The sequence below is a fragment of the Piliocolobus tephrosceles genome, chromosome 6 (genome assembly GCF_002776525.5).
Source record: "Piliocolobus tephrosceles isolate RC106 chromosome 6, ASM277652v3, whole genome shotgun sequence".
NCBI lineage: Eukaryota > Metazoa > Chordata > Mammalia > Primates > Cercopithecidae > Piliocolobus > Piliocolobus tephrosceles.
Window position 1 is genome coordinate 132,386,076 of NC_045439.1, and position 17,505 is coordinate 132,403,580.

At 41.0% G+C, this 17,505-nt stretch overlaps 1 long non-coding RNA gene across 1 annotated transcript in view; it reads left to right on the forward strand.

Annotated features, from left to right (window-relative positions):
- LOC111548386 overlaps window positions 1-17,505 on the forward strand; it is a 60,396-nt gene that overhangs the window by 27,261 nt on the left and 15,630 nt on the right. The window contains exons 2-5 of the long non-coding RNA XR_002733388.2: window positions 9,591-9,745; window positions 11,639-11,730; window positions 14,928-15,061; window positions 17,339-17,495. This is a non-coding gene — a long non-coding RNA (uncharacterized LOC111548386). The remainder of the gene's footprint in view (window positions 1-9,590; window positions 9,746-11,638; window positions 11,731-14,927; window positions 15,062-17,338; window positions 17,496-17,505) is intronic.

Here is a 17,505-nt window from a genome sequence, read left to right on the forward strand (position 1 = left end):
CCTTCCTTCCTTCCTTCCTTCCTTCCTTCCTTCCTTCCTTCCTTCCTTCCTCCCTTTCTCTCTCTCTCTCTCTTTCTTCCTTTCTTTCTTTCTTTACTTTCTTCTTTCCTTCTCCTTGAGACAGGGTCTCACTCTGTCACCCAGGTTGGAGTGCTGTGGTGTGATCTGGGCTCACTACAGTCTCGACCTCCCAGGCTCAAGCGATCTTCCCACTTCAGCTCCCCCAAGTAGCTGAGACTACAGGCCTGTGCCACCATACCAAGCTAATTTTGTTTGTTTGTTTGTTTTGTAGAGATGGGGTTTTGCCATATTGTCTGGGCTGGCCTCGAACTCCTGAGCTCAAGAGATCCACCCACCTCAGCTTCCCAAAGTGCTAGATTTACAGGTGTGAGCCACTGTGCCCAGCCTCCAAAACATGATTTCAGTGCCAGCATTGCATTTCCTCATCTATAGAGGCTCTAATTCATTCATTCCTCTAACCTCTAGTCAGACATTGATACCATTTGTAACTTGTTGCCTTTATAAAATCTTCCTGTGTATCTTCATTTCCTCTGGATAAATTATTATATGTGAAAATCATGGGTCAAAGCCTTCTTTCTGTTTTGTTATTTTACTTTTGGCTACATTTTGTAGAGTTGCCCTCCAAAATTGCCGATTTATATTCTCACTCAGGGTGCATATGAACAAATACAGATTTCAGGAACCATCATTAACTCTTCCCCCCAAAAGATAAGAAACATAGCATCCCATTGTGTTTTGTATTATGTTGATTATTTGTGATGCTAACTTTCTTTACATTTCTTGACTCTTTGTCTTGTTTTGTGTGTAGGTGATTTTGCATGCTTTTTAAAATATTTATTTAACATTTGCCCTGTAGTTCCAAGGAGATTTTCATTAATTTTCTATTAAATTATAAAAGTTCTTTACATATTAAGTTTATTAACTCTCTCACTATCATATATTGCAAACATTTTCTCCATTTTGTCATTTGGTTTTTAATTGTTAATGGATATGTTGATGAATTTAAGTACATAAATATTTTCCTTTATTCTTCCTTCTGCTTTATGTTTTAAAAGGCTTTGCCCATCCCGGAGTAAAATCAGTATTAACCAATATTTTCTACTAGTGCTTTTGTGGCTCCTTTTATTTATAGAAACATTTAAATCTCTTATTTATCTGGAATTTTTTTTTGGTCATTGTGATAAGAATCTATTTAATAGAATTTATTTTCCTTATTGATCCAAATGTATGCTCTTGGGCCTGTTTCTGTGTTTTCATGTTTATTTTATTATCTTTTTGTCTCCATCATTTTTGTCAAAATTCTCCCTTTTTATTATTGTAATTCAAGAATATGTTTTTATGTCTCGTAAAGTAAGCTCTCCCTCTTTAAGACTGGTATTCTAGATGATGCTTTCTTTTAGTTATTCCATAAGAATGCATCAAGTTTCAAATTTAAATGTTAGAAAATACAATTTAAGTCAAGCATGGTGGCTTACACCTATAATCCCAGCTCTTTGGAAGACTGAGGTGGGAGGATAACTTGAGACTAGGAGTTTAAGTGAACCATGATACAGTCACTGCACTTCAACCTGGGCAACAGAGAAAGATTCTGATTAAAAAAAAAAAAAAACAAAAAAGAGAGAGCAAGAGTACACTTTATAGATTAATGTGTGTGGATTAGAGGTCTTTTTAAAACTGGGTTTTCTCATGTGGAAATAAACCATGCCTTCTCATCAATCTTTTCATATGAACTTCTGTAAAGTTGTAGTTCCATCAGGTAGTTTCTTAATACAATCTCACATTTATTCAGTGCTGTTGTGCATGCAGTTTCCCTATTCAATTTCATGACTTCACTGACCAACATTATTTTTTAAGCATTTTAAACATTTTTATTTCATATTTGCCACTTTACTGGTTTCTTATTCAAATAATTTGTCAATTTGATTCTCTTGAATCATCTAGGTAGATAACATTATTATCTGCAAATAATGATCATTCTGTTCCTTTCCCAAAATTATGTAATTTCTTTATTTTTCCTGTCTTATTGCAAAGGATTACAACTTCCAAATTATTTAAAAAGATTCTTCATTAGGAAGGCTTTTAATATTTCACTGCTAGGAATACACTGTATTTTTGATAAGCTCTTGCCCATAGATGTGTTTTTGATTTCAACTTTCAGTTTCCATTCCTGAACCTTCTGTACCCTAGCCCCAGTGTATGGGTCCCAGTCCTCCCTGCTCAGTGCTGAATAAGTCTTACCCTTTTTGTATACAAGAATGTTCTATCTCTATACACACAGCCTCATTACTTATCTACTGATGGCTTCTTTTTGAGTCATAACACCCATGGTTCACTGTAGGAGAACTCTCCTTCAATTCTTGGACCAAAACAATAAAATTTGGAATCACCCTTGATTTATTTAGCAAATCATAAGAAACTACCTCGCTATTTTCTGCCACCTTAAAAGTTAGTGTCTTGCATAAGAGACATTTTATTTTTCCATTTTAGGAAATGCTAAACTTTTTTCTCACATAGAAATGGTTATTTCATTTGAATTATGCTGGCTTTCTGCCAGAGAAAAGTAAAAATAACCTGGATTTTGCATGTGCCATGCAAAAAGAATTGGTTCCATGGGTTAGACTGGTTAGAACAATACGTGAAAATAGACTGAGGAGAAAAACAGCAATGTTTAGCAAGAGTGTTTGGTTATACGTGGAGAGGTGGAATGGTGAACCTCTCCAAGTAGAGGTGGCCTTTGGGATAAGCCACGGCTTAAAAACCATGAGACCTCAAACACATCTGTATATCACCTTGAGTTTCCATTTTCTCAACTCTAAATTGAGCATCTTTCCCCTGCAAGGATAATGTAAGAATCAGAGACAACTTCTGGAAAGCATCTAGTTGGACACTTGGCACCTAAGCAGGCACTTAAAAGAGAAGCTGTTAGGTTCTGGCCAGGTTTGAAAGCAGGAACACGGGCCATGTTTTAGATAACAAATGAAGACTTTAGTATGAATTTCTACATAGAACTGACCCCAAACATGCTCAAGAAGTTTAGGATTTAGTCAACAGGCATTACTGTACTTGGGGTGCCATTAAAGGGTTCCCCAGCCTCTGCCCAAGGTAGTAGACACCCTGTCTTCTCTTTTCTCCTCTGTCAGGGTTGGCTTTTGCATTGACTGCTGACTTTATTGGATCCTACTTCCTGTCCCACCCTGATGGAGAATGAACTGTGAATGTTTAGATTCTGTCTTCCTCTGAGGGAGACCGGAAGGGCTCCTAATTTTAGTAAAACAGTAAATTTAGTCATTATAGCCATTGCCTGGCATTTAAGAACCCCCTTGTCAGCACCCCTTAATTTTTCCAATTTGTTAGCCTGGAAAGCACTCCTATTAGTATCAAACTTAAGTCTTAATGAGGTGAAATAAGAATTTACCCCTATCATTCCCCAAATGAAGATAGAGATCTGTATTTTTTTAAAACATAATGGCAGGTATCTGTGTTATCGTTTAAAATCAATTATCCTTTATTCCATGCTTTTTTTTTTTCTATTGTTTATCTGTCCTGCTTTCCCAGAGGGGCAGAATTAAGGCCCCCATTTGGTTTTTATTATCATAATCAGTTAATAGCTGCTCTATAATGCTTTGCTTATTGTGTTAATTTTCTGTAGTTATGTCCAGAGGCCGCTTACTGGAAGATCACATTTTTTTAAAAAAATAGAAGATCTAACTCCTTCTTTAATGGGTCCAGTTTCTATCTATAGTTTCAGCTGAAATTATCCAACACGATTGAATTGCAAGATCATTGAAAAAATATATAAACTGTAGCTAGTATTTTAAGTATATCTGTTTTGAGTCCAAACATTACATTAGTATGAGGACACTCCAAACACTCATCATAGTATTTCTGTTGACCACAGCTTAAGATACCACTTCCTCGGATCAGCCCTGAATCTTTCAGAGGTATGAGTATGTGCTATTGCTGGGCACACTGCTAATCATTGTAGTTCCATCGCATAGGTGCCTAAACTCTGGGTCCCAGGGACCATGGTCCTATTGCTGTTGGAGATTTTAATGTGAATGTATCTTATGTAGATGTTGGCAGTTAAAGAACTAGTTCTCAAGTTAAAATGGAGCTTCAAAGCAGACCATAGGGAGAAACAAACTTATCTGAAAGATGACAAAGGACATTTGTATAATAAATGTGATAGAATGGGCCCCATGATAGATGCATTCTGAATTAGATGAATGTACTGAGTTTCACTGGGTGGTCAGCACTGTGGGTTCTAGGCCTACCTCTAACATGAACTCACTCTTAAGACCTCTGGGGGCCTCAGTGTTCTCTTTTGTAAAATGAGGAGTTGAGATGAAAGTTCTGTTTCCTCTCCACATTCACACTCTGTGTGATGTTCAGCCAGGAGTGATTCTGTTAAGCAGTTCAGTGAAGAAGAGTCATTAGCAGGTCAGGATTGGATTAGAATTAGAATGCTTCTGGTTCATTATTGAGTCTCTGAAGATGGGCATGGCACTTGGCATAAAACAAGGGCCCATTCATATTTTTATGATAAGTTAGTGTTGATTGTAAGGCCTACATAAAACTCCAATTTGAGAACTGTTATTCCTTTGATGGCAGAGAGAGGAGGTGGAGAGAGGGCTAGACCATGTAGTCACAGGAACTGGCTGTGTGACTCTGGGCAGGTCACTTCATTTCTCCCATTCTTTTCTCCTTTACTTGTCACATAAAGGGTTTGGAGGAGAATCGTCAAAGTAGCTTCTTTTTTTTTTTTTTTTTTTGAGATGGAGCCTCACTCTGTCACCCAGGCTGGAGTGCAGTGGTGCCATCTGGGCTCACCGCAATCCCCGCCTCCCAGGTTCAAGCCTCAGCCTCCCGAGTAACTGGGATTACAGGCGTCCGCCACCACACCCGGTTAATTTTTGTATTTTTAGTAGAGACGGGGGTTTCACCATCTTGGCAAGGCTGGTCTTGAACTCCTGACCTCGTGATCCACCCGCCTTGGCCTCCTAAAGTGCTGGGATTACAAGCGAGAGCCACTGTGCTCAGCCTCTAAGTAGCTTCTAATTAAGAAAGTCAATGACCTTAGGAGAATAGTCATCCCTGTAAAGCAAATAAAAAGGTTCCGATGCTTTACAATATCCAGTGTCCAGAGCAGGTAGAGCACATTACCTGTGATTTAATGCTCGCTGGGAAGAACTTCATGGTGATGGGCTGAGAAGAAGAGGAAGGAAAGGGGATCTGTACACTCAAGTTTGGCTGGGACTTTCATGCAACGAAAGAAATGAGGTCTCCTGTAATTGCCTCTTATTAAGGTAGAGAATGTATCAAATGCTGTGTTTAAATCAATTCAATGCGGATTCTTAGCACAGTGCAGCACCTGTTTTGGCTGTTTCCATATCCTGCCCACAGTGGTGATGTGTGAGAGCTTTTCCTTCAGGCAATGCCATCAGAGAAGGAAATGAATGGCAACAACATATTGAAAGGAAGAGAGAAAAAGTTCATATACATTTCAATGGAGGCACGTTTAAGGCATTTAAAAAGGGAGTCTGAGAAATAATGACAAAGTTTAAACAGAATCTTAACTTTGATCTGATTTTCTTCTGTAAAGCAATTTGGCACATAATTTTTCAAGTGCTAAACCACAAATTCTAATAGCCGGACCTCAATGCCTTCATTTGCATCTTGGGACTTCTATTCCCCCCCAAAAAGTTTAAGAAATTATTAAGGTGATTTTCCAGAGAGATTAAAGCATAAAGCATTTGCTGGTCAGTTCTCATAAAAACTACAGCAGCATAGAATAGCTGAGATTAAAAGCTAGATTTAAATCATGCGAGGCCTCAGTTAGTATCAGCGCCTAATTAAGAAATCTGTAAAGTTGATTTGATGGAGAAAAATTCTATCAAGGTGTGATTGGAATTTTCCCTTCCAATTGCTGCTGGGGATTTTAAGAGGAATATATCCTACATGGACTTTGGTATTCACAGGGCTAGCTCTGAAATTAAAATGATGCTTTAAAGCAGAGCATAGGGACAAACTAATTTACCTAAAGGGTAACAAAGGAGGTTCTTAACTAAAAATAAACGTGATGGATTGGGACTCAATGTTAGACTGAATTTCTCCTTAGTTTTTTAACCCAAAATCTTTCATAGTTCATATATGTAAATGATAGACTGTCATCCCCTTGAGGGCTAATGGATATTATTCTTTTTTTGTGTTCCCAGTACTCCACTCATGGTTCTTACCACATAATAGATTCCCACTAAATGTTTGCACAATAGATGAACTGAAATACTTTGATAATTTTTAAAAAGGTTCTTGCAGAGCATGGTGCTGTTTTGGGCCTATCTTCTGTTCAATAACTTGATTGATTGGCCAGTTGTACACCAACTAGTGAGCATTGTGCAGGCAGCCTGCAGGCTGAATTGGGCCAGTGTTTATCCACGCTTTAAAATCAAGAACCTTCAACTTTGCATGACAATATGAATTTCTAAATTCTGAAGTTGTGGCACTGTTTAGTCAACAGCCGTGCATAGTGACTATTAGGAATAGCAGCCCCCATTAGGAAGGGCTCCTTCACAGGTTGCCATTATTAATAAATGTGATAGATTGCCCCCGGCACTGCCCCCCCACCCCGCCCCACCATGTTAGGTTGCATTCTGAATTAGATTTAGATGGATACACTGAATTCTGTGGCATATGACTCCAGGCTGACTTCACATTTTTTCTTTTTCTCTTTTTTTTGAGATAGTGTCTCACTCTGTCGCTCAGGCTAGGGTGCAGTGGTGAGATCATACTTCACTGCGGATTCTATCTCCTGAGGCTCAAGCAGTCCTTCCATCTCAGCCTCCCATATAACTGGGACTAGCACCACCATCCCCATCTAATTTTTGTATTTGTTGTAGAGACAGGGTTTCGCCATGTCTCTACCTGCAGGGGCATGAACTCACTGTAATCTCCACCTCTTGGGTTCAAGCAATTTTCATGCCTCAACCTCCCCAGTAGCTGGTATTACAGGTGCCCACCACCACATCTGCCTAACTTTTGTATTTTTAGTAGAGACAGGGTTTCACTGTGTTGGCCGGGCTTGTCTCGAACTCTAGACCTCAAGTGATCTACCTGTCTTGGTCTCCCAAAGTGCTGGGATTACAGGCGCCAGCCACCACGTGAGCCTAGTATGCCTTTCTATGGCTGTTGGCTTTGAACAAGTTAAAGATATAAGTGTGAGCTTAATTGTTTTCTCCAGCTTCACAAAAAGAGAAGACTCTAAGTGCTAGGCTTGGAGTGAATCTGTAGTGTGCACATTTCTACAGCCTCAGTGTGGCTCCAGTGGGAATTGAGCCGAATCCAAGCACTAAATAACCCTAATGATACCAAGTAGGAGCTCATCAGGGAGCTGTTGAAGAGTTTATCAGAGCATATTAAAATACAATACATTCACATAATCAAAAAAGGTACATCAGTCCATCTGTCTATATATTCCTTTCTGATATTAAATTTGTCCAGGGACTTTTCAAAATTACATCACCTATCCCTACCCCTTCCTTTGTGAATAAAAATGTGGCAAGAATGGAGAGCAAATCAGAATAATGCACGTTGGTGAAAGTCCTATAATTGAAATCATTATTGCTTAAGACACCATTGCTTTAATCAGCCCTATCATAAATCAATGCTTTTCACAAGTAAAGGTTTAAAATAAAATGCTGTTAAACAAATTGGGCCTCTTAAAAGGCATGATGCAATAGGGAAGCTACTGAAAATGGATAAAAAAGTGCTTTCTGAATGGATTCACTGGTTCCAGCATTTTGTCTTCCACTTAATTTAAAAAAATATATTACCTGGTCCTTTCTTAGAAATTACATATTGGAGGTCTATAATGGCCAAGCCTTTAACCCATTAAAAAATTCACTCCCAGGAACAGTTAATATTTGACGTTTAATTGCTTTTTCTTGTTGGAGAGGAAAATGGTTTTTTTCTTCTTTTCTTGATTGACTTTTCAAAAATCACCTTGTGAGCTATAAAGATGGAGATGATTTTCAAAAACTGAAGTACACATCTGTGTGTATGCACGCATATTTATGTTCATGTATAAATAAAATCTCCCATGTACCAGAAGCTGGTGCTTCCCTCACAATAACTCTGCAAGGCAGGTGTGACTATCTTCATGTACTGGATTAGGCGGCAGAGGTCTAGAGAGGTTAAATGATTGCCTCGGGTCACTCAGGTAGTAAGTGGAGCAGTGGGTGGCTTGACCGCAGAGCCAAGGAAAAAGGTCATGCCAGTGGTCCCATCTTGGAGTGCAAATCCTCTCAACCTCTTTAGCCAGCACCAGATTCAGGAATATAGCTGATAATCCACACCACCAGCAAATGTCAAAAGAGCCCAACTCTAATCTTTTCTAAGCATTTTAATGTGAGTCCTTCATGGTAACTAAGGTAAGAGAAGCTGTTGAATCAGCCCTATAAATTACGTCCACCTGGAAGAGAGTTCTCATCTGGGGATTTGTGTGAATAAGCAGGGAGGCTTTGGGAGGCTGAGGTGGGCGGATCACGAGATCAAAGAGATCGAGACCATCCTGGCCAACATGGTAAAACTCTGTCTCTACTTAAAATACAAAAAGTTAGCCGGGCTTGGTGGTGGAGCATGCCTGTAGTCCCAGCTACTCGGGAGGCTGAGGCAGGAGAATTGCCTGAACCCAAGAGGCGGAGGTTGCAGTGAGCCAAGATCATGCCACTGAACTCCAGCCTGGGCAACAGAGGGAGACTCCGTCTCAAAAAACAAAACAAAACAAAAAAACAGGGAAGTCACAGTTTTCTTATTGGAACAGTAATCATACAGACATCAAATGAATTTTGGGCCTCCTCAGGAACTGTTTTAAAAGAAAGAGGGGACCTGCCAGATGTTGGTGTGGAGAAGGTGAGGAAAAACCTCCATTTGGCTGCCTAGAATTAGAATATTTCCAAGTCAACACTGTCAATCTCCCCACTTTGACATGCAGTAAATCCAGTACCCACAACTAAAGTGTTTTCTTACTTTCTTTTTCTCCTTTTTTTTTTTTTTTTTTTTTTCTGAGACAGGGTCTTGCTCTGTTGTCCAGACTGGAGTGCAGTGGCATGATCTCGGCTCACCACAACCTCCACCTTCCCATTTAAAGTAATTCTCCTGCCTCATCCTCCCAAGTAGCTGGGATTACAGGCACCTGCCACCACGCCCAGCTAATTTTTTGTATTTTTAGTAGAGATTGGATTTCACCATGTTGGCCAGGCTGATCTTGAACTCCGGGTCAGGAGTGATCTACTTGCCTTGGCCTCCCAAAGTGCTGGGATTACAGATGTGAGCCACCATGCCTGGTCTTTTTCTTTCTTTTCTTTTCTTCTTTCTCTTCCCACAAAACCAGGTATTATTTAAGTTTCTTGAAAAGCTGCACAAACCAACTGTTCCTCTCAGATTATCCCTTTCAGAGCTCAGGTGATAAGCCTCCTTGGGTTACACCTCCCATGACTTGTGGTCAGATGTAGGCTGTTTCATTCTGCATTATCCTACCTTACAAGAAAATATTTGTATATTGGCCTCACCAGGTCCCAGTTCCTCTGGGAATCATCTTGTATGCAACATCTTCACAAGGGTGGCAGGCAGTTGAATCTCTGGCCTTCGTGGGACCACTGAACATCTGGCAGAGAACCAGGAAACCACGGATCCCTTCTGTGAGTCCACTCAGCCGGAAAACTACAAGGTGTGTGACTGCAGGATGAGGCTTTTTGAAAGATGAAGTACAACACTTTGAGAACGTGTTTGGAAAGAAACTGGCTGATGTCAAATGGAATTTGACCATTCACAGATTTCTTTTCCTAGATATAGAAACACAAAAGCTTACATGTACACATTAAAAAATTTTTTAAGTTATCTTTTCTTTCTTGCCTTCCTTTCTTTCCCCGGTTTTTTTTTTTTTTGGGGGGGGGTGTCTTTTTCTTTTATTCCTGGTTGATAGTAATTCCCATTTTTAACCAAGGAGTGGTAAAACTGACACTTTCATATTGCTATGATCGGATATATTAGCAAAACCCTTTTGGAAATTCATTTGCAGTGTGTATCAAGGGCCCATAAAAATGCAAGATAACTATGTGATAATAAGGAAATAGGATATTCACTCTTAATGCTTATAAATACATAGGCAAAATATACATACTATCAGGTAATATTTATCATTCACTTAATGTATGACAAGCACAATGCCACATGTTTTATAGGCATTGTCTCATTTATTTTGTACACAGACTTTGTGTGGTAAATATTATTATATCTCCATTTTACAGATTAAAAAAGAGAGGACTGTGGAGGCTAATTATTTCATTTGGAGCCTGGTGTGAGATTTCAACCCATCCTAATTGATTACAGAGCTTATACTATTAATTTATAACACCTTATCATTCCTCATAATATGTGGTTATAAGTAAAAAACAAACATTAACAACCCCCCCCCAAAAAAAAAGAAACACACCAACAAACAAAAATCAGAAAAGCTCTTCTCTTATAATAACCACATGAAAAAATAACTGGGAAACCATAGACTGAGAAAATGGCCAAACCTAAAAAAAACTTATTTGCAACCAGTTAATGAAATAACAGGTAGCCTTCGACACTTAAATGTTTTAAGTTTTTTTTTTTCCCTCTGGATGGGAATTAGGCCCTATATGAATAATTTTCGAGCGAGAGAATCTAATTGATATTATTCTGCTAATTTAAGGAAACTTCAAGGGACCTAGTCTTACATGCAGTTGCAAAGGACTTTGAAAGGACTTTGTCCAGACTTAGGTGAGAATTTTCTTTTGGACTGGAACCTAGATTAGTGTTTCTTAACTTTCTTAACTTATATTGTGTGAGAACATAGCTGAAGATATTAATAGAATCTATAGTTTCTCTTTCTCTCTCTCCAGAAAAACACATATATTAACATTTATACAACATTTTGCTGTATGTATTTTAATTTAATCTTTTTTTTTTTTTTCAGGAAACTTTGAAAATTTCAGGTATATTGCTGGTTCAAGATTTAAACTAAAATTTCCCTTTCTGTTTTGGCTTGCAGAATGTTCTTTACACCTCAGTTTGGGGAAAGTCTTTCTCTAATAATTTTTTTTTTTTTTCTTGGAGAAAGAGTCTCACTCTGTCACCCAGGCTGGAGTGTAGTGGCGTGATCTTGGCTCACTGCAACCTCTGCCTCCCAGGATCAAGCCAGTCTCCTTCCTCAGCCTCCCGAGTATCTGGGACTACAGGCGCACACCATCATGCCCGGCTAATTTTTGTATTTTTAGTAGAGATGGAGATTTCACTATGTTGGCCAGGCTGGTCATCTTGAATTCCTGACCTCAAGTGGTTCACCTGCCTGGGCCTCTCAAAGTGCTGGGATTCCAGGCATAAGCCACCACACCTGGCCTGTATCTCTAATAATTTAAATACTGATACAGTTTCTTCAGAGTGTTACCTGCACCTGGAAAACTGAGGTCGATAAAGTAAGCAAGTATAACGCATCATTTAGTTTTGATGTTTTCATTAATATGATATCACACCATTGTGAACACTTGTATTTCGTTGCATAGCTAACAACTACCTTTTGGATTTTTCATGTTAGAATGAAAAAAATGCATGGCATACATCACCAAGAATCAAAGGTTGTGCCTGGCAGTGTGACTGACTCGGTAATAAAGAGAGAAGCTTCACTAGGTGAGTGGACGGCATTATGAGAGGCTTTTTTTCACATCTGCAGAAATGCGTTTTCATTAAACACCTGTGTTAAGCACATATGCATAAGGCACAGTGATAGATGGATGTAAAACATGGGTAGATGATGTCCTTGTATGAGATTCTACAAGGACTCCAATGCACTGAAGTTTAGAAGCGCTCAGGCAGCCTCCTGGCACTATTGGCTGTGCTGCTAATAAGATTACAGGCAGGGCATGATTTCATTCCATGTAATATTTTCGTCACTAGGAAGAGGGAAGTTGTTTTTACCATTTCTGTTTTCTGAAATTGAAAAATTCTCAGGTACGAATCCCAAAAGACTTTACATGCAACCTCCATCTCCTATTCAGGACTGTTCAAGGAGATGACAGAAATACCATGTTTAGAGGTCATTGGTCCATCTATTCTAGAAACTTCCCCTTGGCAGTGGTCCCTGCCTATGTTAGAGAAGATGGCAAAAATACGAGCCATTGTGCATCTGGCCAGTTCTGCAATGCTCCATCCCAGTGGGACATTCCTTCCTCACTCCAGCTGGTGAACAGCTATGCCCTGGAGCCCAGGACGGACATGCCTTGTAACTTTTTAACCCAGTTAGTATAACTGCCAATATTATTCCTATTCATATAAATGTCTAATCCTTTCTTGAATCTTGCTAGACTATTTGCCTCAATAATATCCTGCGGCACTGAATTCCACAGGTAGATTATACGCTGCTTTAAAAAGTATTTCCTTTTCTTGGTTTTAAATTTGTTGCCTTTTAATGTCACAAAATAGCCCTTGTTCTTGCATTAAGTGGCACAGTATAGAAACATTTCAAATTGACCCTTATTTCTTCCAAGCAGTTTCTTCACTAATATTAAACCCCTATTTTCTTCAATATATTTCCTGTTTTGGCATATATAATCTTGATTAAATGAAATGATTTATGTAAGTAGTCTCACACTATTTTGTGAACATAATAGGCACTGGTAAAAAGCTTTCCTTGGTATTCAATGTCATTTATTGGACAAATATTTATTGAGCATCTATTATGTACAGGAACTGTTCTAATTTTAGAGAGTCAGCTTCAAATAAGACTGGGTCATTTTTCTGAAGGACTTACTTTTCTAGAGAAGGAGATAAGCAGCAGTGTAGTGAATAAATCTATGAACCACATGGTTTCAGATGGTAATAAGTATTAGGGGAAGACTGAAAGAATGGCTGGAGCCAATTTGCATTGCACAGTCAGGGAGTGGCTCTCTGAAAAGAGGACAGTTGCCATCAGCCGTCAAGGGGCCCCTATGTGAAATCTCTGTGAAGGTGAACTCCAGCTCTGGAACAATGCCCAGTAGTTTTTGAGGCTCAATCATTATTTGTTGAGTGCATAAATGAATTAAGGTTGAGAAGGAAAGCCTTAGTTACTAAAATCACCAGGAATTTATTCAGTAGATTCAGGAGGATCATTTCTTGAATCCCCGTGTTCTGTAACTCCCAACACTGTGGGAATAAACAAAGCAGGGGCTGTAGTTACTTAGACTGGGTTTCAAGACCTAACCATGGTCCTCAGCTTGCCAGCTGTGCAGCCTTGGGCAAGTTACCTAATAGCTTCAATCCAAAGAACCCTCCTTTATAAAAATGAGAGTAAACTTCCTTCTTTCACAGGAGTTGGAGGTTTGAAGGCAAAGTTAACGTGGAAGTTCTTTTTAAACTGCCAACTGGTGTAGAGGTGTGGTTATTCTTGAGGGAACCAGCTGTTTCCACTGTCAGGCTCTGCTCTTTCCTTCTTCCCTTTCTCCCTTCCTCATATTCTGTTTCCTTCCATTCCCTATTTTATCCCTGCCACTGCCTAAAGCCCACCAGGGCATCCATGGGACTTAGCTTTCTGTCTCAGAGGTGGCTTAAGCAGGGTGGACTTACCTTTCTGAAATTCTTATCTACGTCTTAGGAACTTTTACAATGGAACTGTTGTGTATTGATACAGTGGACTGGATGTGACTTTCGAATAGTGATTGTTTGCTTTTATTTTGTTTACTGCTTAATCTTCTGGGGTCAGGTTATCCAAACTTCTACCTATAAAGACAGTCCTTGCCTGAATTTCCGAGGGAATCTTCCCCTAGAAACCCAGCCTTTGGTTGCAACGGGCTGCTTGGCTGCCTTCAGCTCCCTCTGTGTTCCAGCCTGACTGGCATATGCACATGCTGTTTCCTCATGTTGCCTCTTGTTATTCTTTTTAATTGTCCCTTAATGTATGGTTCCCCCTGCCCCCCTTTTAGGCAATTTGAAGTACAGGCATGTGCAGCTCTGCATAATAATGTATTATAGGAAACTTTTCAAGGAATAAATTATTAGAATTGTTTACATGCATGGTTCAAATTCACTGGCAAATTGCTTAGGCCTCAGTTTTATGATGTAGCTGCCAGCTAGGCTCCTTCAGGGTAAAACTCTGAAATAGGAGAAGCTGCCCAATGCTGTCCCTTCCCAGCGCTTCCTCTGCCTTGTTCCTGCCCTTTCAACACCTCCCTCCTTTCCCACCCCCAAATAACTCTGTGGAGCTGCCAGGCCTTTTGCACCTTAGCGTGAAGACATTTCATGGGTCCTCCGTGGACCCACCCCCAGCAAAGGTGAGGTGTGCAAAGGAATAAATCTCCAATGGTATAATTTTAGACACTGTGGCAACTGGGAAGGGTGGCTATTTTTGGCTATGGAGCTTTCTCCTTGACCTGAGATGATATTGCCTGGCCTGCTGCTAGTTCGCCCGGCCAACCCTGCCCGTGGTCCTTTTCACAACGTGTTTGCCATTCCGGGGGGCTGGCTTCTTCCTCTTTCTGCCAAGCAGCTCTGTGCTCATGCAGGATGCTGTGTGTTTGAGCAAGGGTGTGAACCGGTCGATGTGTGCCCACCTAGGCTTGCCCCAGGGCAACACTCTCAGGCAGTGGTCAGGCTACCTCTAAGGGGCAATGTGGATGGAACAGATGTCCTTTCACGTTGGGGGTGGGGGAAGATTTCCGGTCCAGTTTCTGGGTCTCCCTCAGCCTCCATACTTTATCAGCTGCTCAGCGACCATTCTATGAGTCACTCCGGGCGAGCCAGGCAGCCTCCAGGCCACAGGGTTCATGCATTCCCGCCTACACTGCTTCATTTGAAGCCGCATCCTCACAGAGAGTCTTCTGACCACCCGGCTTGCTGTCTTCCCACTCAAGCTCCTGATGCAGCTGCTGTCTGCAGACCCCCTGGACTGCCTGGGGAAGTGAGTTGGAGCTCCTGCAGCAGAGGGGTGGAACAGCTACATGAAGATCCGAAGGTGGCCAAAAATAACAGCGCTTTCCAGATGAGGGTAATGTTATAGCCAAGATCATCACTGGGGTAGGGTGTCTTGTTCTTTGTTTTACAACCTAAAAAGTACACAGAAGACTCAAAGATCATTCAGGAAGGAGGAATAAAGTCAGTACAGAACAGAGAAATGGGAGCAGTTAAAAACAAAGGAATTGAGTTTCCTTATGCCAAAAGAGAGAAAACAGAGGCCTTTTATAGATATAGAGAGAGAGCCCTGGCTATCTGGATGGAAGTTCTATTTTCTCCAGCTTCCATGGCCACAATAAAAGGGGAGAATTCTGAATTTGCAGAGAGAGAGAGAGAGAAAGTGAGAGAGAGAGAGAGAGAGAGGATATAAGGAGAGACTGACCAAGGAACGAAATAGTTAGACAAAAAGGGAGAAAAAATCAAGAGACAATGTTGCCTTCTCTTTTCTGCTATTGGATGAAATTTAATAGAAACGTATTGAGAACCAACTCTAATCCAGTTATCTATTGCTGCATGACAGATCCACCTGAAATTTATTAACTTAAAACCACAATAATCAAGTTATGATGATCTGTCATTGTTTTGAGTGTTGACTGGGATCAGCTGGGTGGTTCCCACACAGTCTTTCTTGAAGATAAGGATGAGGTCTGGTGGTGGCCAAGGCTGGAGTCATCACTGAGGCTGCCTCATTCACGTGTCTGCTGGTTGATGCTGGCCATGGCTGCAACTCCTCAGCTGGGGCTGTCAATTAGAATCTCTGCACGGGGTCACTCCATATAATCCAAACTTCCTCACAGCAGCTCATCCTTGCACTTCTTACGTGGCCACTCAGGACTCCAAAGATGAGTGTCCCAAGAGAGTAAGGTTAAGGCTGAATGATCCTTTTTTTTTTTCTCTTGAGATGGAGTCTCACTCTGTTGCCCAGGCTGGAGTGCAGTGGCGTGATCTCAGCTCATTGCAACCTCCACCTCACAGGTTCAAGCGATTCTCTTGCCTCAACCTCTGGAGTAGCTGCGATTACAGGTGCCCGCCACCACGCCCGGCTAATTTTTGTATTCTTATGTTGCCCAGGTTGGTCTCGCACCCCTGACCTCACATGATCTGCCCACCTCGGCCTCCCAAAGTGCTATCATTACAGGCGTGAGCCACTGCACCTGGCCCGAATGATCATTTTTGACCTACCAAGTCACCTTTTCTATTGTGCACCAATCGCTAAGGTCAGCTCAGATTCAAGGGCAGGGCATTTAGATACCTCCTCTGGATGTGAGGAGTGTTAAAGAACTCGTGGACATGTCTTAAAACTGCTAAAGTGTCCAATCATGGTGTCAGCTACTCCCAGCCTCTTGAGCTCCAGGAGCTTCCAATCTCCAATCTTGTTGGAGCTATCAAAGTCAATTAAGTATTCTGTGAAAAGTAATAAAATAAATACCCATTCACCAGGTGAGTGAGGTGATAGAAGAACGTGTACCAAGTGGATACAAGATGAACCCTCGCATTCATATACGTCACAGGCACAGTGTACTTGGGAAGGCCTGTGGCCACTGATCATTTGGAGAGCTTTGAAGGAAAATAGGACAGCAGTGGCTGAGGTTTCCTCACTGTGGAGTGGGGATGCTTACTTGCCTTGTTCAAACTCCTATGACTGTGCTCAATGATTTATTTATCCTCCTCTGCCCTGCCTTGGTATGACCAACTATCCTTTATTTCAATTACATCATTCTGCAATGGTCCAAAAACCTTCCCTTTTTTGTTCTTCTGCTGTGACTTTATCCTTTCTGTGCATGAAAAAGATTCAGACCGGGCACGGTGGCTCACGCCTGTAATCCCAGTACTTTGGGAGGCCAAGGAGAGAGAATCACAAGGTCAGGAGATTCAAGACCATCCTGGCTAACACAGTGAAATCCAGTTGCTACTAAAAATACAAAAATTTAGCTGGGTGTGGTCATGGACACCTGTAATCCCAGCTACTCAGGAGGCTGAGGCAGGAGAATCGCTTGAATCCAGGAGGCAGAGGTTGCAGTGAGTTGAGATCTCGCCACTGCACTCCAGCCTGGTGACAGAGCAAGAAATTAAAGAAGAAAAAGAAAAAGATTCAACTCCCCTTCTCGTTCCCTACTTACTTGCTACTCCATTGGCATTTTCAGACCAGTGAACTTGTCTCTGCCCTTGTCTCATTCCTCAGTCAACTGCTTGAAATATACATTTTCATCTTGTTTTCCTTCTTTATGGCCACTGTCTCTTGCCTCCTCAAATCCTATCTTATATTCCACGTGACTCACGCCCTTCTCTGCTCTGACTTGTCTTATCCCAGGAGCCAGTTGTCTGGCACAGTGTAATGGGATGGTGGGCCCTGGTGCCACAATGCCCGGCATCTCCACTAGATACAGCTTTGAGATCTTCATGATGAAGCTTGCTCCAATCCAAGGCTTTGAGGTGGGGTTTGCTGTTCAACTGCTAACCTTTCTTTGGTAAGCATTT